Raw genomic sequence first — 18820 nt, 5'->3', positions numbered from 1 at the left:
GAGTTCGTCGCGTAGCGCGTCGGTTCACGAACAAAACATCGAATGTGGTTCTTTGCATGTTCTAGCGAGTTTCGAGCAATTCTTGGGATAACCCCGCTACGTCAGACCATTCTACGAACCACTCCACGCCAAAGTACTCACCATGATGCAACTAGCGATACAAGGATATAAAGTTAGTGTTTAAGAAATTTAGCTAGAATCTAAATGCTAACACGTCATTGTCTATCGTTTCTGACTTCAAAAATTATAACTTTGAGTTTTGAACTAACATCCAAGAACTACTCAACTAGTTAGTTCAATATAACTCGCCACGAGTGATACTTTTAAACATCATTACAAGCGTTGTTGTCTTAACGAAATTCGATCTTTGAGCTATCAGAAATACCATGGAATAACGCCTATTTACCAAATCAACGGTTGCATTCCATCTACTAAACTTGCACTTAAATTTTCATTGAAGTACCACTTACAAGTTATATTTTATTTTTGTTTATAAAAAATATTTTTCATGCTCACAAGCAAACTGCTTCTCGTATTTTCTTGTTAAGATCTCATTAGCATATTTAAGTAACTACTCACTATATTAATAGATCTATTTCTTCGACCGTAATCTTAGTGCTAAGCGAGCTTGTAACACCAGAGGTGTTACAAGTTATTCTTGTCCTAATAAGAATTCTCATCTAAGTGACTTGATGCATTTGAAGTTATTCATATTTAATGAATGGAATCAAGTCACATGCTCAAGATGGCTATGCTCAAGTGATAAAGATCAAAGTTGACATGTTGGCACCCTCACTTGATGAAGATTGGAATACATGGCTTCGGTTGAAAGAGATCAACTCAAAAGGTTTAAATTCATTATACTCTTTAAATTTGAGTTAATAGGAATGTCGTACTATTAAGAGGGATGCATCATATTGATAGATAATGTTTCATAAGTGCTCAAGCCAACCCATGTGAGTTTTGAGTGTTTGAGAGACAAAAGAGCTAACCTGTTTTTTGCTGGTCTGGCATTGATACCAGACATATTCGGTATTTTCCCAACAATGGTAAAGTTGTTGTTCTCGAGTTGGTTCATCGGGAGTTCCGACAGTCGAGAGTTTCGGCAATGGTCAGGAGTTCTGATGTCTCGTGCTTAACTAACTTAGAGGGTTCACTGTCCTGGTAATACCGGACGTGTCTGGTATGGACGACTAGAGGCCAATGGCTAGTTTTCAAATGCCTTGAGGGTCAGGAGTTCCGACATGAGTCAGTAGTTCCGACCGTCGGGAGTTCCGACACGCGTCGTGTAACACCCTCGGTGTTACATTGTACTGTTCTTGCTAAAACATCGCATGAGCATCATATTTATGTGTACAACATGAATTATAAATCAATGTTAGGCACTTGAAATATTTATGCAAAACATGAAACAATGTTACGTGTCATGTCACTTGATTGAATTTTTGTCAAACAAAAATGTTATAGAACATTTTTGCGAACGGCGATGAAACATGTGCGGTCGAGGGCAAGGATAGCTAGTTAGTCCATCAAGTGGGTCGGATTTGGGATTCGACGTGAAACCATTCAAAGTTAAGTCATTCCATGTAGGTTAGAAAGAAGGTCGACGAAGCCACCTTTGGCAATAATTGTAGAGCGATCGACTTCGGAAGTGGTACGATACCTTGACTCCGATCGACAGCCCAACGTACCCTCTTGTGCATCGAACAGTTGGTTTGGCCTTTGGAGCATCGTGTACAAGTTTTCAAGCTACTTTAAAAAGCGTACACAACACATGACTTAGCTCTGGGCGCGGTCACCACTTGGCCTGGCACCGCTGCTGGCTTGCCAGCACACTGCCGCGCCGGCCACGTCCCACTGCTGCGCCAGTCACATCCCACTGTCGCGCCTGTGCATGTACGCACTCGCCTGGCTATGTCACTATGGGCCTTGACCACCTGCCATAGCGCTGGCCATGACCACCACCACTGCCCTCCCTGCCACCGCTGCTGGCTCACCCAGCGCGCTGGAGCGTTGGCTGCGCCCTCACTGCCTCCCGTGAATGCACAGGCCCTAGCTGCTGCTGCCCTTGCTAGAGCGTGGGTCACTTCACCGGCTGATGCACTGCATCTAGGGCACCGACCGTGCCTACCGTGCCATGCCCTGCTCTGCCCTACTTTGGCCAGAGGTGCGCCAGGTCCATGCTATACGCCGCCCATCACCACGCCAGCACTGCTCCCATTGACTCACCTTGGTGTCTCCCCATCACCCGGTGTCACGTTGCACTATGATTGTCTTGTTTGGCGCTGTCCACGGTGACGCCATACCATGCCTCATCGGCTTGTAGCCTCGGCCATGTAGACAGCCACCTGGGCATGCCTCGCTGTATCCGTCATTAGGTGCATGGGTACATTGCGTTGACGACCACGGCTGTGCCAAGCCATGCCACGCCAGAGCCCATGTCCTTGCTGTAGCCATGACCGGTGGGACCTCCTTCATTCAATTCACCGTGACCGTAGCAATCTAATCAAATTCATCATAGCCTCGGCTCCGTTGGGTCACTGGTCGTGCAACAGTCCCCACCTCACTACCTGTGTCCCCGTGCTGTGCCCCAATTTTGAAATGCCATGCCATCGGGTCCATAAGACCTGGGCGGTCTACGCCGTCGGCTAACCATGCAACCAAGGCACCCTATGGTAATTCAGTGCACCACCAGCCCTACTTTACCCTCCTGAGCACCCTGCACACCTCGATCATAGTGTTACAGTAGTCCAGCCATCACCGATGCGGCCGTGCCATCACCAAGAGTCGTCGCATCATCGGTGCGCACGCGGCCAACTCACCTCGAGCCTTCTCCGGCTAGACCGTCACCTCCAGGGTCTTCGTGGCTAGTGCCTCGAGCTCTCTAGCTATTAGGTCTGCTTCATTTTCGCTGTGGCTCATAGGAATGTACCCACCATCATAGGTCAGGGACCACCACCGGGGAGGGAGCCTAGGACGATGCCCCTGTTCACCGTAGCACTTCCAGCCGCTGTGCATTGTCGTGGACGTAATCATCGGCCCCTTAGCTAGGCCTTAGAGGCTCGGGTGGCGCCGGCGTGACCGCCCGGTGCCCGCACCGTCGTGCCAGTGCGCGCACGGGTGCCGAGGGATGTCACCGTGGTGAAGAAGAAGAAAGGGGAGGGCGTATCTGTAAAAGTGTAGACTAGTGAAATAGTGCCTTAGAGCTCGCTGTGAATATCGAGTAGATCGGGGGTGTTTTCACGTAATTGCCGTCATGCGTGGGTTTTCCCCCGTCGCGGGCCGTTGGCCGGCTGGGCCACGCGCGAGTGGGCTGCACTGCGCTGGCGCGCGTGTCGCGCCATGGTGGGCCGAGGTGTAGGATTCGATTTTCTTAATTTCCAGAAGAATAGAAATGCTTATTTATTTTAGTTATGAGTCGAACTTCGATAAATCATAGTAAATTGCGTAGTTGTCCAAAAATAGTGAGACTAATTTTGTTAGGTTCACAAAAATACCATCTACTCATTAGTACAGTCTGATTGTAGTTATGTGTGGCAAGTATTGGGTCATAAATTACAAACTAGTGGGCTAATAGTATGTAGATTAAGATTTGCAGGAATATTTATGGGCGATTGGTAATAGCTATAGACCTCAACATTGTACAGTGGGTTCACTAGGTTATTAGGCACTTGCTGTAAATTTTGTAGCCTTAGAATGAGTTGCTAACTGACGTAGCTACTACCCTTACTTTATCGTATTTAACGTAAATCAGCGTTAGGAGTAAGAATAACCGTAGTTGTTATAATAATAATGAATGTCATATCTCAAACCTATCGGTAATAATAGATGACTTAGCACCGTGGTCTGTATCATTAGCTTAGGAGTTAAATCGATGTACTTTTATTTTAAGAATTTTTGTTGCCGTATTATTAAACATTGCATCATCATTTCATGTAGATCATGAACTGGTAGACTTCGTGTCCATTGGCGAGCCAGAGTACGATGAGGTGATCGAGGAGTACAAGGAGGAGATCCTCATGTAGGGTGCTGACCCTGCTGACTCGGCGCCTGCCCAAGGCAAGCCCCGGAGCATAACCCATATTTTTATGATCACTGAATATATATATATATATATGTGATGTGCATTTAAGTTACAGACATTTTATGGAAACTACCTACATAAACATACCTACCCATGAGTCCTACTAGACAGGTCGAGTAGCTGCTATGCTTAGGATATCGGTAGCATGAGTAACCTGCCGTTACTCGCAAATATGTAATAAAATATGAACACTCATAATAAAATGGTGGAAAGGAAAAAGGTGACCGGGCAGGGATATGGATTGGGTATTGGTGGGTGTAAGGGGTTGTGTCCTACGGCCAATAGGGCATGACTTGATTACACTTTTTCCCTATCTGTGTCAATTAAGGACCGGTCATTGCATATGGTTTTAGGCAAGTCACAGATTTATTGTCCTGAGCACATACTTGGTATAGGCGCAGGGAAGACTTGTTGCTCTCTTGTCGCGGATCCGGCTCTTTCTGGATCGACTGATGAGAAGAGGAGGTGGTGGAGGTCCTTGCACCACACTGAGTCTGGGACTCAGGATGTGGGGGCTTGGAGTCCAAGTTTGGACAGGGACCTGAACACCCAGGATAGGAGAGTGATGGGCTAGTCCTGCTTGTGCCTAGGGTACAAGCAGGGCATGTGTTTTTAGGACACCCAGCTGGGCACATTGATTCATGAATCACCGGGAAATCTAGTACGGCTTGTCTACGGTTTAGCACCATAGTAAGAACTAAAAGTTGAAAGGAGAAGAAATGGAACTGGTTGCTCAACTCTTGCTTGAAAGTAGAATAGGTGCTTATATAGACTGGCTAGAGGATAACTTAATACGGCTAATAATAAGACATAAATAAGGACTCACTATTAGTGTTGCTTTCTGCTAAAGAAAACCAGCAAACCATAAAGCCTATCATATTCCTTGGAGTTGGGAGATTATTCCCACTAGTCGGATAAGTCTTGCGAGTACATTGTGTACTCAGGGTTTATTTACCCCTATTGCAGGTGATGTTTGAGAAGTACCTTGTATGGAGGATTCTTCTGGTGGGCTCAGACGGATCCTCATCCCTATCGCTAGATGTATATTTTTAAATTCTGCTGTTTATCATTCCACACTCTGGTATTTGGTATTGTAATAATGTACTTTTTAAGAAACTTTGATGTATGAAATGAACTTGTATTGTAACTCGTTCCCATTATTGGATCCTTGGGAAAAATGTGGATCTTTTGGGTCTCCCTTGGGGTGTGCCCGACGGACACCGCTCGTTGTAGCTTGCTTTCGGGGTGCTTAGTGTCTAGTGGAAGACGAGCGCCTCCCGTAAGTATGCTATTTCGGGCGGTTCTGCTATACGTCGGGAGTTTCGACACCTCACATACTTTAACTCAGTTACCATTGTTTTCAAATGTGCTGAGGGTCGGGAGTTTCGACATAAGTTGGGATTCTAACATGCATTAGGAGTTATGACATCTCAAATACTATAACTTAGTTACCATTGGCGTAGTGTAAGTCATACCGGACGTGTCGGCAACGACTATAAAATGACTAGTTTTTCTAAGAGGGCTATAAATACCCCCAAGCCTCCACCTTTGCAGGCTACTGATTCTGCTGGTTGTAATACATATTTTTTTGCCTTGCCAACTCTCCCAAACCCTCTCTTAGTGAGCGTGTGATCCAAATCACAAAATCCATTTGTGGTTTAAGAGAGAATTTAAAAAAGAGAGCAAGCCACTACTTGAGCACTTGTGCATATTGTCTATTTTGTGATTTGCATTTGTTACTCTTGGACTCTTTGGTCCTAGATGGCTAGGCGTCATCGGAGAGCACCCGAGAGATTGTTGTGTGCCTCAAAAAGTTTGTAATGGTCGATTCTGCTGCCTCGGAATCAACTAGTGGAATTAGGAAAAGGAGTTGGAAAAGACTCTGGCTAGAGTGACCTTTGTGGTACCCTCTAGGGCTGACCTTTGCTGGGTCGCCCGTAGCGCCCTCAACGAAGAGTAGGACTTGAACGAGTCCGAACTTCGGTAAAACAAATATCATGTCTCAATTCACATTTCATTCGATATTTGTGTTGCTCTAGCTCTTGAGCAGGTTCTCTGTGTATATTGTCATCTCCAGTAGATACCTGTAGTTTGGTTTGAAGATAGAAATCAAAAGGAGCAAATTTGGGGCTGCTCTGCAAAAACCATGCATATCGGACACATCCGATATACATACCAAACACGTCCGGTATTTTCTGCCTGTGCTGAATATATTCATTCTCTGTTCTAACTTTGTGTTGTAGGGTTGTAGCTTCAAGATATATTCTTTATACCTTGTATACTCTGTGGCTAACTTATGAGGGGTGGTATTGCTCTTATTTGGAGTTTCCATTTTGGAAACTCCCTTTACTAATCATTTTCCACAATTGAAGGTGTTAGTCTTTAGAAATACCTATTTACCCCCCTCTAGGCGGCATCCTAGGTCCTTTCAATTGATATCAGAGCGAGGTTCTCACCTAAAGCTTCACCGCCGTGAGAAAAGGATGTCGACGCATATCGAGTTGGAGCCGGTGCTTCTCCAAAATAACGGTTCAAACTTTCTACCTTAGTCTATTCATGTACTCAATGCTTTTAGAGATATTAGTCCTCTTGTTGAGCATATTGTGGATGCAAGCATACCTCTTTCTATAGTTGATGGGAGCAACTACAAAAATTTATCAAAAGAGGAAGAGATATGCGTGCAACTCAATGCTCAAGCTATTAATATTATTTTGAGTACATTGAGTGCAGAGGTTCAAGATGAGGCAATCTTCGATGGATAACCACATCCAGAGAGTGCTCATCTCATTTGGACTAGACTTGTTGAATTATATGGAAAATCCAAATGTGATGATGCTATTGAGTGCAATTCAATGGAAAGTATTCCATTGTGTCTTCATGCAGTGAAGAAACCTCACAAGACCTCAAGAGCGCCGAGTGGGAGCAAGAAGTGCAAGCAACGCATGACATGCTGTCTGCCTGCACATATCGGACATGTCCGATATTACTACCAGACGTGTCCGGTATGGCCGTGGCAGTAGGACAACAGGCAGTCTATGATGATGAGGCTCAAGCCCGGTGGTGACTAAGTGATGAGTCAACCTCAGTATCTCGTGATACTCATCACTTGTGTCTCATGGCCAAGAAAAGCAAGAAGAAGAGTAACAAGAAAGATCAAGAAAAGGAGAAAGCACAAGTGGATGATCAAGATAACGGTGATGTTGAAGTTGAAGACAATTACAACCTTGATCATCTCAACCGCAAGGATAAGTTCATCATCATGAAGATAGTTGAAAAGAATGATGAGCTTGAAGAAGAGATTGAGAAGCAAGAGCAATCACTTCAAAAGTAAGAATTATTTCTCATCTCCAAGATGGAAGAACTAAAGGCTCTAAGTAAAAGGTATGAAAAATTGTCATTTGAGCATGCTTTAGTTACTAACTCCTCTTCTAGTGTTTCACAACTAGAGAAGGAAAACTTTGAGCTCAAGGCAAGGCTAGATGAACTATCAAGCAAGTATAATGTGCTATAAGCAAACTATGTTCATCTAAAGTGCTCTCATGAGAAAGTAGTAGAATCAAGCATCATGCTTGAGGTAGCTCATGAGGTTGTGATCACATCGGTAAAATTTTCTCAACCTCTTACACATTCACTCACTAGTACACCATCTCAATTAAATATTTCTTGTATTAATGAGTGTGCTCCTCAAGCAAGCTAATCTTCGATTGAGCTAAATCATATAGAAAACATAGAGCTCAAAGAAGAGGTGAAAAGGTTAAAGAAAGATGTGATTCGGTTGAAGGGTAAGGAGAAAGCACAACCTTCTCAAGATAACCGTGATAACATGGTGAAGAAGCTTGAGAAGGGTTCAAACCTTGCTTCCTCCAAAGTCCAACAAAAGAATCACATTTCAAGCAAGGCCAACACAACCAAGAGCAAGAAACATGGAAAAAGGTTATGCTATGGTTGTGGATTATATGGACATGAGTGGGCAATGTGTCCACATAAGAGTTGGGCCGATAAGTGTGAAGCGGCCAAACAAAAGACCTCAAACAAGTTGGCCAACCAAAACAAAAGTGATGGACAAAGCGCTTGTCTCATGATCAAGAAATTGGGGCATCCTACCAAGAAATGCCCAATGTACAAAGAGGTAAGAAAGGAAGCCCAAGTTGCAACAAGAAGATGCTATGGATGCAATGAGATGGGCCACAAGGTTGATAGATGTCCATACAAGCAAAACAAGCATAGAGTAAACAAAGGCCACATATGCTATGCTTGTAGAAGAAAGGGGCATTTAAGCTATGAATGCCCAAATGGTAACACTCCTAAGCCAAACACATTTGTTTATAATGATATACTTAGGAAGACCACAAATGGAGTTAACACTAGCAAGGTGATGTGTTCACCACAAATTAGTGCTAAAGTCATTTGGGTGCCTAAGCACTTGTTGACAAACACAAAAGGACCCAACAAGAGTTGGGCACCAAAGTGTGCTTAGGTTAATGAAGTAGGTACTTGGTGATGAGATGAAGGCTTCGGGGTGGTTGAGCAAGTAAAATGAAAATATTCACTCAATCTATCAACTAATTCTTATCATAATCTCTTATATGGTTGACCCAAAGATAATTCAATGAATATATCATCTATTTCATTCTCACCATTGGTAACAAGTACATAAACCTTATAGGATAGCCACTTTGTTCATTTTGTGTTCAATAGTTCACAAATAGGCATATTTGTGAAATATTGAAAGTGGCTAATTAGATTCAATTGAAAAGTATTTTATTTTGCCATATGATGCTTTTAATGGCTTTCTAGTAGAGCAATTTACTTGTTGAGATGTAGGGCATAAAATAAATACTACAGCTAAAATGAAGAATCACAAGCAGCGGGTTATTTGTTTCTGTCCTACACCTATCGGACATGTTCGGTATTACTATCGGACATGTCTGGTATGGACGGGGATAGAAAGAAAATGTTTCTGTTCTGCGTTTTCCGAACGTGTCCGGTATACCTACCGGTCGTGTCTGGTATTGCAGGAACCAGAACACTAATAGGATTGCAACCGAGTCTTTGATTCATATATCCTCAATTTACTCAGAAGCTTGTGATTTATCATATCTTAATGGATTGTGAGCATCTCTTGAACTCAAATTTAAATATGATAAATTATTTGGTTGTGGTTCAAAATTGAAAATTGACTCTCAAATTCTTTATAGAATAAAGTGCTAGATAAAAGTCATTCAAATTACTTAAAGCACTTATTTAGGGGGAGCTCAGTTTCTATTTTGCACCTTGTGGACTAACAAATTTATCTAGCATTCTTTGTAGTCCTTTGGATATTTTTTTATTTGGTATCTAGCATGATTATTTGACAATTAAGGTCAACATAAATATTATCATGCTATGAATCTTCTTAGTGGTATTCTTGTGTGCTTAAGGCAAAGGTATGTTTTTACATACATGCATTGTAAGTGCATCTAAGGCCCTTTATATGTTAGAATGTGCATTTATGTGATATAGGACAGATGTTTTTCAAAACTCATAACTACCATGTGTAGGTGGTGTGAATTTGAAAAACTATTTGAATCTTGGTCTTTGTGACCTAGCCGGTCATGTGATAATTATAGCTCTCCTTGATTGTTTGATTGGCTAATTACACATGACATGGCTTTCTTAAGTCCATAATCTACTATGTCTCACAATCTCTCTCTCTCAAGTAATCAAAATCTATATATGCCAAATATTTAGAAAAGAGAAGTGATACTCATGGCATTTGGATAAGAAAAGTGTTTACACCTTATTTGGATCAAGGACATACATGTTTTTGGATCAAGAAATGATAGAGACGGGGATTGGAATTAAGTGAATGAAATTTGGAACAAAAATAGCCAGCCTGCAAATATCGGACGTGTCCGGTGTGGTATAAGCGGGGTTATAAAAAGCCCATACCCCTTCAGCCCTGGTCCTCTATCTCTCTTTTCTCTTCTCCAAGCCGACGCCACCACCGCTATTGCACCATATTGGTGATCGAGTGATTCCATAGAGAAAAAGAAGAGAGAGAGATTGGATCATAGGAGATTTGCATCAAGATCGAAGGCTCCAGGACTTGGATTTCCAATCGCATCTTCATTCACTCTCTCAACATACCCTAATCCCAGACCTCATCCAATCTAAGCGGTTAGGGCATGATTTTGAAATCCCTTTGGTAGAGATGCTATATTACCTGTCTTGAAGCAATGCCCAAAGTTTGGATTGAGTTGGTTAAAGATTGAGCGAAGGACCCCAGTTAGGGTTGCTGTCTGCTCATACCGGACGTGTCCAGTGTCCAGTATGGGATAGCAGAGCAGGTTTTGCTCCCTTGTTTCAATCTTCTCAGTGGTTGATTCTTAGGACTAAGTTTAATTGTCTATTATGTTTTGTGAACCTTGTGACCTAGTTTGGTTGAGGTGATTGCAAAGCATAGGATAATTATTCTTATTTCTTTGTTTCAACTAAAATAAGCTATCGTTTGGCATATATCTAAAATTCCTTGCAAATCTTTAGATACAGGACATTAGCCATGAGTGGAAGATAGGAGCCTAGGTCAAAGCATATGCATGATCCAGCTCTAGAGAAATACAAGAAGGCAAGGCAGGACACATCCCAGATACAGTCAGCAGGAGCAGGGTAGCAATAGGAGACTCTCCAGAGCTACTAGGGGTGCTCCATAGTACAAAGAGGGAGACAACAGTTCTTCCTCTAACACATATATAGAGGAGTATAGAGTGGAGCCCAGTACCAGAAAGAGAAAGAGCACTGATAGAGGTTCAGATGGGGACAACTCAGATGATGAGCAGGAGATTAAGGAGGAGCAACCAGTATCTCTAGCTCAGCACCAGCCAGGCCAGGGTATGCACTATGGATTACTTAAGACACATCCACCTAGTGTACCCTCTTATGTGTCTAGAGTTGACTATCGAGTGAACGGCATGACCAGAAGAGCTAGAGATGAGAGGAGAATTGATCTAAGGGGCTTGCCTAGGATTCAGTTTGATCATCGATTTCAGACAGCCTTTCATAAGGACTTCTACACCAGTGTGATCCTCACTAGGAACCCAGTGATTGCCAGGTCTCAGTGGATTGACTAGTAGTATGTCAGAGATTTGCAGAAGGCCCCCATTGATCACGCTATTGCCATTTGCCAGCATATAGGGTTTTATGAGATTATGGAGTTCCAGCATGACTGGAACATAGAGGTGGTAGCTCAGTTCTACGCCACCTTGTATGTTGAGGAGGATGAGAGGCGGATGCGCTAGATGCTTGAGGGCTAGTGGTACAGTGTGGATTATGATGCTTTCACCGCCCTACTTGTTTTTTTAGAGGAGGATCTTCAGAGAGACAGGATCCATACAGAGCAGGTACTCCCTCCAGAGTAGCTGGCCTACATGTACCCACCAGGGGGTGAGAGAGGAGCAGTAGGGAAGGTTCTAGGTCTTTACCCTACTTATAGATACCTAGATAGGATGTTCAAGAAGACCATTGATTACAAGGGTGGAGATAAGGGAAACATTATAGATTATTCTACAAACCTGCTCCATAGGATGACACCTGAAGCATGCCCCTTTAGTGTCTTTGACTTCATATGGTGCGAGATTAGGAGCATTGGCGAGAGGCCCCTCAAGGGCTATGGTTTTGCTCTCTACATTATGCACATGATTGAGCAGGTCATAGGGCATACCTTTGAGTATGACAAGGTACATAAGGCCCTAAAGATAGTTGTAGATCTACCTAAGATAGGTGTACCTCTAGCAGGACTAGGAGGAGCAATAGCAGCACTAGAGGCAGATGCACCTGCAAGTGGTGCAGCAGTAGGAGGAGCTTCTCCTCTACCACATGCTGCTTCACGTTTCTCTTCACATCGCCGTAGTCCTCCTTCTCCTTTTCGTAAGATGTTCAGTGCTATATTTGGGATGTGTAGAGACATCTAGACCTATCAGCAGAAGAAGAGGGAGGTTAGGAGGAAGGACACTCGGATTCTGAAGCAGATTGCTGCTAGACTTGAGCTTGATCCTCCTAGGTCTCCATTATCAGATGAGGCAGCTAGTGAGCTAGAGATAGAGGAGCAACAACAGGCCAGGTATGATAGAGGGTTTGTTGAGTTTCTTCAGCGACAGCAGCAGCAGCAGGCACCAGAGCACCCTGACACTCTACCACTATAGGCTCATGTGCCTACTCACTCTTAGCCACATCCTAGTACTACAGACGAGTATGCTTTAGACTGGTGGAGTGACCTTAATGGGAACGAGGGTCCCGGTCTTTTGTCACGTAGAGGTAATTATCGTTGTGGTGGAGAATGACACACCGATCTGGCTTCAGATCGAAAGATCGAAACCTGCAATCTTAGCACCACAACTCCTCTGGTTATCAACCGAGACACGAATCCGGTTGACCTCACCAAGAAGGCTAATCCCTGCCTGTGCAATGAAGAATAGAAGCAAGAACAAGAAAGAAAGCAACCAAATTGCAGATGAATGATTAATCTCACGAAGCTAGGGTCTCACAAACCGATGAACGGCAAAACTGTACTTGACAGATTAATCTAAGCAAAACTTAAAACCTAATGATGGTGGTAGTGTATGATTATAAAGGTCTTAGGGTCATCGCCTACCCTAGACACGCCCCCTAATGGGCCCAAACACAATACACGGTCCATCGGACCAAAAGACGGTGTCGCAGCACCCTGGCAGATTCTGGACGCTGACTTGTTTTGATGATTCCTATTGATTATGAAGGCCTTTTGATGTGAGACCACTTGGATTGGCTTCTTTATCAAATTAGCTTTCCATCCATATGTAGATCATCGAAAACAGAGTCCGGATGCGTCCTGGGTGACCAGTTTAAGATAGACTGGTCATAGAGGCCGAGGCAGACTCGAAATCATATTGGATCAGGACTCCGGTTTCTATTGGACGTCCTTGCTGGTCATCATCGCCTCCACCACATCCTCTAAGTCCTTCATGACCCTCTTCAATGTTCCTAAGCAAGATAACATCATTAGGTAGTAGTCTATTCTCAAAAGTATGAAAAGGATCGCTTAAGATCGAGCTCACCTCTAAATTGAGTTGACACATTCGAGCCCGGGTCATTGGACCTTGCATGACGGTTAGAGGATCAGTGGATGCATCTGAAGGAGTGATGTCCTCATCATCATCCCCCTCTTGAAATGGAGTTATCCTTGACTCAAGCTCATCTTCTTCTCCTAAATAAGGTTTCAAATCTGCAATGTTAAAGGTGGGACTAACCCCAAACTCGGGTGGCAACTCAGCTAGAAAAATGTCCTCATACTCCTACAAAAGGTTAGTGATAGCAGGAGGCGCCAAGCTAACAATATCATCAAGCAAAAACATAGCTCGTTTGCATATCAAAGCATAGCAAATATTATCATCAGAAATTTCAGCAAAGTCACATTTTGTTACAAGCATAACACCACCCTTCAATTTAATTCCTTCGGCCTTAGAAATAGATGTAGACTTATCCTTTTTAGGTAGAAGAATAGAATTAGCAACTTGCTAATTTTCAGATTGATCATCATTCAAACTAGCAACACGTTCTCTATCAGCTTGTACAATTTGAGTAGGGGTCAAAGGTACCAAAGTAATTCTCTTTCCTTTATACACAAAGGTGTATTTATTACTTTTACCATGGTGTGTAGCATCATTATCATGTTCCCAAGGATGACCCAATAAGAGTGAACAAGCTTGCATAGGTACCACATCACAATCAACAGAATCAGCATAAGAACCAATAGAAAATGATACTCTACAAGTTTGTGTTACCTTTGCTTTACCAGAATCATTTAGCCACTGAATATGGTATGGACGTGGGTGCGGGCGTGTGGTCAAGCCAAGCTTCTTGACCAAATCAGAACTCACCAAATTATTGTAGCTACCTCCATCAATAATGACACATGCTCGATGGTTGCTGATGATGAAGAAAATCTAGAACAAGTTATGGCATTGTAGCTTCTCAGGTTGCTGTACTTGTGAACTGAGCACCCATTGTATAATGATGCTCCTATAGGACGCCATGGCCTCATCACCAAGGACTTCGCCGTCCTCCTCATCTGCATCTTGGTCTTCTTCATCCTCAATGTCAGAGGTGCTGATGTAACCATCTTCTGTAGCAATATATGCCCGCTGACTTAGGCAGTCCTTCTGCACATAGCCAATGCCATGGCAGCGGTGGCACTGAATGTCCAAAGTGTGTCCCATCGATGCAATGGATGAGGCACTCTTGGTAGGCACATGCAAAGAATTTTTACCTAAATCTAAAGGTCATGTGGGAGGTGCCTTAGGTGTAGCAGAAACTCTAGAGGCTGTTGGTCACTTGCTCACTGGTGGAGGCGCTCGAAAAGTGGTTGGCTTGGTCAGCCCCAAAGATGGTGCCGAGCATGGCGTGTATGTGGTGCTGACCTTACTCTTGCTCTATTGTTCATGCCCCTGCAATTCCTTTTCTACAAGCATAGTAAACTGAAACAACTGGTTGACAGTGTTAAATTCTTTATAATCAACAATGTCCTGAATCTCAGGCCTCGAACCCGAATAAAAATGACAGATGGCATCTTCGTCCCCCCTTCACAACACTACAGCGCATCAATCCCTTTTGGAGCTCACCATAGTAATCCTGTATAGATTTATCTCCTTGTTCTAAACGCATCAATTTCTTACGCAAGTCACTATGATAAGAAGGGGGAACAAAACGATCACGCATAGCTACCTTAAGTTCTTCCCACGTACCAGGTAAAGTATCCTATGCAGCTAGCCCATTCCACCAAATAATGGCAAAATCCTTAAACTCACTAGTAGCTTGTCAAACTCTATGATGCTCAGGCACGAGGTGGGCACTAAACTTTTGTTCTACTGTCATCTCCCAATCAAGATATCCCTCAGCATCATAATGACCTGAAAAAGATGGTATTGTGAACTTAATCTTAGCATAAGGATCATCGGGCACACGGTGATTATTACCTTGATGGTGGTGGACGCCACCCATACCTGTCGTGTTGCGACAAGACGTCATCGTAATCTTGCTTGTCGGAAGGCTACTCGATCTATGTTCCTAGCAGCATCATGCACCAGTGTCTTCTGGCAAGAGACCATCGGTGTTGCTGCCGGAGACGTCATTATTGTTAATCGCCACCAAGGTTTTCAACTCAGTAACCTTGTCGGTTAGCGTAGAAATTCATTTGTCCAATCTCTCCATGCTGTTGCCAATGTTGAGTTCAATGAGTGCGTCAGTGATGGCCTTCCTGACGGCCTTCATTCATCCTTTTTTGGGTATCCTCTACAACAGCTTGTAGTTGCTCTTGGCTGACACACTCATTGAAACCCTTAGGATTGTTATCTCCAATCTGATCACCTCCTACCATTGTAAACACAAAAACAGGAACAAACGGTGAAAGTTATCCATACCAAATGACTACGTGGTTGCAGTGGTGTCACTTTTCACAGCAAGTGGAAGCGTCTTACCAAGCTCTTACAAAGTTCTTACCAACGCAAGCAGTGAGTGGTACAACCGGCGGCTAGTTCGTGATACCTGTGAGGCAGTGATACCAAGATTGCAAGGCCCTTTTTCTGTACTGGTCTAAAGAGTTTGTGGAGCTTGGAAGGCACATAAAGAATAATATGTATATCTGGCATATAAGTCAGTAACAGCAAGTAATGCTGAATTATAGTCCAAAGTACTTGTTCTCGTTGCTGGTCTAAAATGTTCCAAGTACTAGGTGTGTGACAAACAAGTATGATGGATAGCAAGGTGACAGGTGTGTGAAAAACAAGTATGGTGGATGGAAACAACAATACAAATAAGGAACCAGACAGCACACGCTAACACAACTCACTTTGGTCTTCTCTATGTGCTCCTCTAGATATTGTTCCTCTTTTGCCCCTCTCTTTTTTCTATTTTTTTGGTATCGTCGTTATTTTTTGGGAAATTTTGATTTTTTTTATTTTATTTTTCGATATTTTTCCTTCACTTAGGAGCATAAAAGAAGTAACCATAGATAATATGAGCTTAAAAAATGAAATACGTGGTCTGTGGAAATTTCAGAAGACGTGCTCAAAATCGACTAAAAAGCTTGTGACCACGAAAAGAGGATCTTGTGACCAGTTTTTGACCAATTTAAAATTTTCCAACCCCAACTAGAGCTAGGGATGAACAGATCAAAAAAAAATTTCTGATCGATTTTGATATATGGAACGTCGAAATCAGGAGTTCGTATGTGAAAACTAGATCAGTTTTAAGAATTGGCTCCGAATTAGAGGACAAAACGAGAATAATGTGCGCAAAATTGGTCAGAGCAAGCAAAGATTTGATGGAAACGATCGGGGGAAAACACATGAACTAGGACTCTAACACGACCTTAACCAGCAACAAGACCTCGACCCGGACACAAACTCAACACGACGGACTCTGAAACTAAAATATGCAAAGGCTATGGCGTGGAAGGTTCTAGGACAGGAAATAAAAGTATGGCACTAGGACTATGGGACGAATGCGAAACACTCAAAACTAGGGAATAAATGTGAACCTGATGGTATACCTTAGCTCCGATTACCACTTAATGGGAACGAGGGTCCCAATCTTCCGTCAGGTAGAGGTAACTATCGTTGTGGCGGAGAATGACACACCGATCCGGCTTCAGATCGAAAGATCGAGCCCTACAATCTTAGCACCACAACTCCTCTGGTTATCAACCGAGACACAAATCTAGTTGACCTCACCAAGAAGGCTAATCCCTGCCTGCACAATGAAGAACATAAGCAAGAACAAGAAAGAACGCAACCAAATTACAGATGAATGATTAATCTCACGAAGTTAGGGTCTCACAAACCGATGAACGACAAAACTGTTCTTGATAGATTAATCTAAGCAAAACCCAAAACCTAATGATGGCGGCAGCGTATGATTATAAAGGTCTTAGGGTCATCGCCTACCCTAGACACGCCCCCTAATGGGCCCATACACGATACACGGTCCATCGGACCAAAAGACGGTATCGCAGCACCCTGGTAGATTCTGGACGCTGACTTGTTTTGATGATTATCATTGATTCTAGAGGCCTTTTGACGTGAGACCACTTAGATTGGCTTCCTTATCAAATTAGCTTTCCAACCATATATGGATCATCGAAAACGGAGTCCAGATGCATCCTGGGTGACCAGTTTAAGACAAACTGGTCCTAGAGGCCGAGGCAGACTCGAAATCATGTTGGATCAGGACTCCGGTTTCTATTGGATGTCCTTGCTAGTCATCATCGCCTCCACCACGTCCTCTAAGTCCTTCATGACCTTCTCTAATGTTCCTAAGCAAGATAACATCATTAGGTAGTAGTCTATTCTCAAAAGTATGAAAAGGATCGCTTAAGAACGAGCTCACCTCTAAATTGAGTTGACACATTCGAGCCTGGGTCATTAGACCTTGCATGACGGTTGGAGGATTAGCGGATGCTTCTGAAGGAGTGATGTCCTCATCAGACCTCATAGGTGGTTTCGGCTACTATGGGTCTAGGTGGCTATGACCCGTTTGGTGCGGGTGGTTCTCGTCTAGCCGGTGCTCCATGCTCAGATGATGAGGATGTTGGCAGAGATGAAGATGGTGATGAGTGATCACAGCTTTCAGAGATTGCTTGCAGCCCCTTTATCCGTAGTATGTCATTGTTGGACCTTTGTGGTGATAGATGATAAAGGGGGAGAGACTGATTAAAGCTTCAGGATATTTGTTTCATTTTGCTTATCTTTGTACCTGAAGATATGTACTGTAGGCCGTAGTTTTTGAGCTTCATTTTAGTTTTTTTAGCTTCATAGATTGTATCATGTGAGAGATGAGACTTATACTTATGCTTTATCTATGTATCTATTGAGACATGATCTTTATTTATATATTAGTGGCTTATGGACTTGAGAAAATGTGTAATGAGTGCTATGTGTGACATACATGTGTTATATTTATTTTCATAAGGACTATGTATGCTAGAATGAAAATATTTGATGTGATGCCTTTATATTTTCTTGTGTGATATATCTTGTCATATGCATCATGGTTTTACTTTGTCACACACATATGCACCCCACGGATGCAATGATTTAGGGGTAGTCTCCTATATATTTTAGTATGTGCAATTGACATTTGAGGTCATCTTGTGAATTCTAATCATAAGCTTAAATAGTTTATATTCTTTTGTAAGCTTTAATCAAGTTGTCATCAATCACCAAAAAGGGGGAGATTGAAAGTGCATCTAGCCCTTTAGTGGGTTTTGGATGATTGAATGACAACGTGATTAAAGGTCTAACCTGTTTGCTAAGTGTGGACTAGTAATAGGTTATCTCACAGGTACTTAATGAAAGCCAAAATGATGTGTTGTTGTATAAACAATCTAGTTCAAGCACAAGACAACAATGCAAATGGAATTCATGCAAAGGCTTATTTATTATGGGATTTCCATGTACTATATGAAAGCAAGCCTGGTAAAAATTAGTTGATGAGACATAAGGGATTGCATATGGAATGGTCTCATATTTGAAGCTTGCTAAATTGAAATAAAAAAGATAACAATACAAATGAATAGATGATTCAACACAAGATGTGACTTGATGGCTTGAGATGGTGAAGATAGCAAGGAAAGGCTTCGAGGCACTAAGCAAGGGTGAAGGGCAAGCGATGGCTTGGCAGCCGAAGAACCTAGCTTGGGTGAAGAAGAAAGTACTTGCATTTAGT

Source organism: Miscanthus floridulus, chromosome 2 (genome assembly GCF_019320115.1).
Source record: "Miscanthus floridulus cultivar M001 chromosome 2, ASM1932011v1, whole genome shotgun sequence".
Lineage (NCBI taxonomy): Eukaryota > Viridiplantae > Streptophyta > Magnoliopsida > Poales > Poaceae > Miscanthus > Miscanthus floridulus.
Note: the sequence above shows the minus strand (reverse complement) of the source record.